This window comes from Mustelus asterias, unplaced genomic scaffold, assembly GCF_964213995.1.
Source record: "Mustelus asterias unplaced genomic scaffold, sMusAst1.hap1.1 HAP1_SCAFFOLD_228, whole genome shotgun sequence".
NCBI classification, from domain to species: Eukaryota; Metazoa; Chordata; class Chondrichthyes; order Carcharhiniformes; family Triakidae; genus Mustelus; species Mustelus asterias.
The window spans coordinates 585,035-591,680 of NW_027590207.1; positions in this window are offsets into that span (position 1 = coordinate 585,035).

The window sequence follows — 6,646 nt, forward strand, 5'->3', positions numbered from 1 at the left end:
GTCAATGAGAAGTGCCCACTGTCCATTACGAGTACCCCCTGTCAATTAGGAGTGCCCCCTGTCAAAGAGGAGTGCCCCCTGTCAATGAGGAGTGCCCTCTGTCAATGAGGACTGCCCTCTGTCAATGAGGAGTGCCCCCCATCAATGAGCATTCCCCCCCCCCCCCCCACACGTCAATGACGAATGCGGCCTCTCAATGCGGAGTGCCCCCTCACAACGAGGAGTCTCTCCCCTCCCCCCGTCAATGAAGAGTGCCCTCTGTCAATGAGGAGTGCCCGCTGTCAATGAGGAGTGCCCGCTTTCAATGAGGAGTGCCCCTGTCAATGAGTAGTGCCCCCTGTCAATGAGGAGTGCCCCCTGTCAATGAGGAGTGCCCCCTGTCAATGGGGAGTGTCCAATGTCAATGAGGAGTGCCCCCTGACAACGAGGAGTCTCTCCCCCCCCCGTCTATGAAGAGTGCCCTCTGTCAATGAGGAGTGCCCGCTATCAATGAGGAGTGCCGCTGTGAATGACGAGTGCCCCTGTCAATGAGGACTGCCCCCGTCAATGAGGAGCGACAGTATAAATGAGGAGTGGCCCACCGTCAATGAGGAGTGACCGCTGTAAATTAGGAGTGCCCCCCATCAATGTGCAGTGACCTCCCCCCCTTGTCAATGACGAAAGCCCCCTGTCAATGAGGAGTGCCCCCTGTCAAGGAGGAGTGCCTCTTCCGCCCCCCTCCCCCGTAAATGAGTAGTGCCCTCTTTTAATGAGAAGTGCCCCCGGTCACGGAGGAGTGCCCACTGCCAATGAGTAGTGACCCCTGTCAATGAGGAATACCCCTGTCAAAGAGCAGTGACCCTTGTATATTTGGCGTGACCCCTGTAAATTAGGAGTGACCCTGTAAATTGTGAGTGCATGCCCCGTCAATGAGGAGTACCCCCTCTCAATGAGGAGTGTCTGCTGTCAATGCGGAATGACCCCTGCCAATGAGGGGTTCCCCCCGTCAATGAAGTGTGTCCCCTGTCAATGAGGAGTGCCCACTGTCAATGTAGAGGGCACCCTATCAATGAGGAGTGCCCGCTGTCAATGAAGAATGCCCACTGTCAAAAAGGAGTGCCCCCTGTCAATGAGGAGTGTCCACTGTCAATGAGGAGTGCCCTCTGTCAATGAGGAGTGCCCTCTGTCAATGAGGAGTGCCCTCTTTCCATGAGAAGTGCCCCTTGTCAATGAGGAGTGCCCCTTGTCAATGAGGAGTTCCTCCTGTACATGAGGAGAGCCCCCTGTCAATGAGGAATGCCCTCTGTCAATGACGAGTGCCCTCTGTCAATCAGGAGTGAACCTGTAAATGAGGAGTGGCTCATCCCTACCGTCAATGAGGAGCCACCTCTGCAAATTAGGAGGGCCCCCCATCAATGAGGAGTGCCCCACCGGCCAATAAGGAGTGCCCCCCCGTCAATGAGGAGTAACCCTGTAAATGAGGAGGGCCCCCTGTCAATGAGCATTGCCCCGTGTCAATGAAGAGTGCCCCCTGTCAATGAGGAGTGCCCCCGTCAATGAAGATTGCTCCCCAGTCAATGAGGAGTGCCTTCTGTCAATGGGGAGTGCCCTCTGTCAATGAGGAGTGCCCCCTGTCAATGAGAAGTTCCCCCTGTCAAAGAGGAGTGCCCTCTGTCAATGAGGAGTGCCCTCTGTCAATGAGGAGTGCCCCCTGTCAATGAGAAGTGCCCCCTGTCAATGAGGAGTGCCCTCTGTCAATGAGGAGTGCCCTCTGTCAATGAGGAGTGCCCCGTGTCAATGAAGAGTGCCCCCTGTCAATGAGGAGTGCCCCCGTCAATGAAGATTGCTCCCCAGTCAATGAGGAGTGCCTTCTGTCAATGGGGAGTGCCCTCTGTCAATGAGGAGTGCCCCCTGTCAATGAGAAGTTCCCTCTGTCAAAGAGGAGTGCCCTCTGTCAATGAGGAGTGCCCTCTGTCAATGAGGAGTGCCCCCTGTCAATGAGAAGTGCCCCCTGTCAAAGAGGAGTGCCCTCTGTCAATGAGGAGTGCCCTCTGTCAATGAGGAGTGCCCCCTGTCAATGAGGAGTGCCCCCTGTCAATGAGAAGTTCCCCCTGTCAAAGAGGAGTGCCCTCTGTCAATGAGGAGTGCCCTCTGTCAATGAGGAGTGCCCTCTGTCAATGAGGAGTGCCGTCCATCAATGAGGAATGCCCTCTGGCAATGAGGAGTGCCCTCTGTCAATGAGGAGTGACCCTTGTCAATGAGGATTGCCGCTTGTCAATGAGGAGTACCCCTCTCAATGAGGAGTGTCTGCTGTCAATGTGGAATGGCCCGTCAATGACGATGGCCCCCTGTCAATGAGGAGTGCCCCCTATCAATGAGGAGTGCCCCCTGTCAAGGAGGAGTGCCCCTCCCCCCCCCCCATCTTTGAAGAGTGCCCCAAGTCGATGAGGAGTGCCCCCAGTCAATGAGGAGTGCCCCTTTCGCCCCCCCCTCCCCCGGAAATGAGTTGTGCCCTCTTTTAATGAGAAGTGCCCCCGGTCACGGAGGAGTGCCCACTGCCAATGAGTAGTGACCCCTGTCAATGAGGAATACCCCCTGTCAAAGAGCAGTGACCCTTGTATATTTGGCGTGAGCCCTGTAAATTAGGAGTGACCCTGTAAATTGGGAGTGCATGCCCCGTCAATGAGGAGTACCCCGTCTCAATGAGGAGTGTCTGCTGTCAATGCGGAATGACCCCTGCCAATGAGGGGTTCCCCCTGTCAATGAAGAGTGCCCCCTGTCAATGAGGCGTGTCCACTGTCAATGTAGAGGGCACCCTATCAATGAGGAGTGCCCCTGTCAATGAGAAGTGCTCCCTGTTAATGAGGAGCGACCCTGTCAAGGAGGAGAGACCCTGTCAAGGAGAAGTGCCCCCTTTCAATGAAGGGTGCCCCCGCGGAGTCTATGAAGAGTACCCCTTCCATCTATGAGGAGTACCCCCTGTCAATGAAGAGTGCCCCCTGTCAATGAGGAGTGCCCCCTGTCAATGTGGAGTGCCCCCTGTAAATCAACAGTGCACCCCTGTCAATGACGAATGGTCCCTGTCAATGGGGAGTGCTCCCTGTCAATGAGGACTGCCCCCCAGTCAATGAGGAGTCCCCCTCTCAATGCGGAGGGCCCCCTGTCAATGAGGAGGGCCCCCTGTCAATGAAGAGTGCACCCGTCAATGAGGACTGCCCCCCATGTCAATGAAGAGTGCCCCCGTCAATGAGGAGTGCCCCCGTCAATGAGGACTGCCCCCCAGTCAATGAAGAGTGTCCTCTGTCAATGAGGACTGCCCCTTGTCAATGAGGAGTGCCCCCCATCAATGAGCAGTGCCCCACCCTCGTCAATGACGAATGCACCCTGTCAATGAGGAGTGCCCCCTGACAACGAGGAGTCTCCAACCCCCCCGTCTATGAAGAGTGCCCTCTGTCAATGAGAAGTGCCCACTGTCCATTACGAGAACCCCCGTCAATGAGGACTGCCCCCTGTCAAAGAGGAGTCCCCTCTGTCAATGAGGACTGCCCTCTGTCAATGAGGAGTGCCCCCCATCAATGAGCAGTCCCCCCCAATCGTCAATGACGAATGCGGCCTCTCAATGCGGAATGCCCCCTGACATCGAGGAGTCTCTCCCCCCCCCCCCCCCGTCTATGAAGAGTGCCCTCTGTCAATGAGGAGTGCCCGCTGTCAATGGGGAGTGTCCGCTTTCAATGAGTAGTGCCCCTGTCATTGAGTAGTGCCCCCTGTCAATGAGGAGTGCCCCCTGTTAATGAGGAGTGCCCCCTGTCAATGGGGAGTGTCCAATGTCAATGAGGAGTGCCCCCTGACAACGAGGAGTCTCTCCCCCCCCCCCGTCTATGAAGAGTGCCCTCTGTCAATGAGGAGTGCCCGCTGCCAATGAGGAGTGCCCCTGTCAATGAGGACTGCCCCCGTCAATAAGGAGCGACAGTATAAATGAGGAGTGCCCCACCGTCAATGAGGAGTGACCGCTGTAAATTAGGATTGACCCCTGTAAATTTGGAGTGCCTGCCCAGTTAATGAGGAGTACCCTCTCTCAAGGAGGAGTGTCTGCTGTCAATGTGGAGTGCCCTCTGTCAATGAGGAGTGCCCCTTGTCAATGAGGAGTGCCCTCTGTCAATGAAGATTGCCCTCTGTCAATGAGGAGTGTCCCCCATCAATGAGCAGTCCCCCCCCCACACGTCAATGACGAATGCGGCCTCTCAATGAGGAGTGCCCCCTGACAACGGGGAGTCTCTGCCCGCCCCCGGCTATGAAGAGTGCCCTCTGTCAATGAGGAGTGCCCGCTGTCAATGAGGAGTGCCCCTGTCAATGAGTAGTGCCCCCTGTCAATGAGGAGCGCCCCTGTCAATGGGGAGTGTCCAATGTCAATGAGGAGTGCCCCCTGACAACGAGGAGTCTCTCCCCCCCCCCCGTCTATGAAGAGTGCCCTCTGTCAATGAGGAGTGCCCGCTGTCAATGAGGAGTGCCCGCTGTCAATGAAGAGTGCCCCTTGTCAATGAGGAGTGCCTCCTGTCAATGAGGAGAACCCCCTGTCAATGGCGAGTGCCCTCTGTCAATGAGGAGTGCATCTGTCAATGAGGGGTGCCCTCTGTCAATGAGGAGTGCCCCCTGTCAATGAGAAGTGCCCCCTGTCAATGAGGAGTGCCCTCTGTCAATGAGGGGTGCGCTCTGTCAATGAGGAGTGCCCTCAGTCAATGAGGAGTGCCCCTTATCAATGAGGGGTGCCCCTTGGCAATGAGGAGTGCCCACTGTCAATGAGGATTGCCCCCTGTCAATGAGGAGCGCCCCTGTCAATGGGGAGTGTCCAATGTCAATGAGGAGTGCCCCCTGACAACGAGGAGTCTCTCCCCCCCCCCCCCCGTCTATGAAGAGTGCCCTCTGTCAATGAGGAGTGCCCGCTGTCAATGAGGAGTGCCCGCTGCCAATGATGAGTGCCCCCTGTCAATGAGGAGCGCCCCTGTCAATGGGGAGTGTCCAATGTCAATGAGGATTGCCCCCTGACAACGAGGAGTCTCTCCACCCCCGGCTATGAAGATTGCCCGCTGTCAATGAGGAGTGCCCGCTGTCAATGAGGAGTGCCCGCTGTCAATGAAGAGTGCCCCTTGTCAATGAGGAGTGCCTCCTGTCAATGAGGGGAACCCCCTGTCAATGAGGAGTGCCCTCTGTCAATGAGGAGTGCATCTGTCAATGAGGTGTGCCCTCTGTCAATGAGGAGTGCCCCCTGTCAATGAGAAGTGCCCCCTGTCAATGAGGAGTGCCCTCTGTCAATGAGGGGTGCGCTCTGTCAATGAGGATTGCCCTCAGTCATTGAGGAGTGCCCCTTATCAATGAGGGGTGCCCCTTGGCAATGAGGAGTGCCCTCTGTCAATGAGGATTGCCCCTTGTCAATGAGGAGTGCCCACTGTCAATGAGAAGTGCCCCCTCTCAATGAGGAATGTCTGCTGTCAATGTGGAATGCCCCGTCAGTGACGATGGCCCCCAGTCAATGAGGAGTGCCCCCTGTCAATGAGGAGTGCCCTCTGTCATTGATGAATGCCCTCTGTTAATGAGGAGTGCCCCTTATCAATGAGGAGTGCCCCTTGTCAATGGGGAGTGCCCCTGTCAATGAGGAGTGCCCCTGTCAATGAGGAGTGCCCTCTGCCAATGAGAAGTGCTCCCTGTTAATGGGGAGTGACCTTGTCAAGGAGGAGTGACCCTGTCAAGGACGAGTGCCCCCTTTCAATGAAGGGTGTGCCCGCGCCGTCTATGAAGAGTACCCCTTCCATCTATGAGGAGAACCCACTGTCAATGAGGAGTGCCCCCGCCAATGAGGAGTGACCCTGTAAATGGGCAGTGCACCCATGTCAATGACGAATGGTCCCTGTCAATGGGGAGTGCTCCCTGTCAATGAGGAGTGCTCCCTGTCAATGAGGAGTGCCCCCTGTCCATGAGGAGTGCCCCCTGTCAATGAGGAGTGACCCCTCCGTCAATGAGGAGGGGCCCGCCGTCAATGAGGAGTACCCCTCTCAATGAGGAGTGCCCCCTGTCAATGAAGAGTGCCCCCTGTCAAAGAGGAGTGTCCCTGTCAATGAGGAGTGCCCTCTGCCAATGAGAAGTGCTCCCTGTTAATGAGGAGTGACCTTGTCAAGGAGGAGTGACCCTGTCAAGGAGGAGTGCCCCCTTTCAATGAAGGGTGTGCCCGCGCCGTCTATGAAGAGTACCCCTTCCATCTATGAGGAGTACCCCCTGTCAATGAAGAGTACCCTCCGTCAATGGGGAGTGCTCCCTGTCAATGAGGAGTGTCCCCTGTCCATGAGGAGTGCCCCCTGTCAATGAGGAGTGACCCCTCCGTCAATGAGGAGGGCCCCGCCGTCAATGAGGAGTACCCCTCTCAATGAGGAGGGCCCCCTGTCAATGAGGAGGGCCCCCTGTCAGTGAAGAGTGCCCCCGTCAATGAGGAGTGCCCCCGTCAATGAGGACTGCCCCCCAGTCAATGAGGAGTGCCCTCTGTCAATGAGGACTGGCTCTTGTCAATGAGGAGTGCCCCCCATCAATGAGCAGTGCCCCACCCTCGTCAATGACGAATGCACCCTGTCAATGAGGAGTGCCCCCTGACAGCGAGGAGTCTCCAACTCCCCCGCCTATG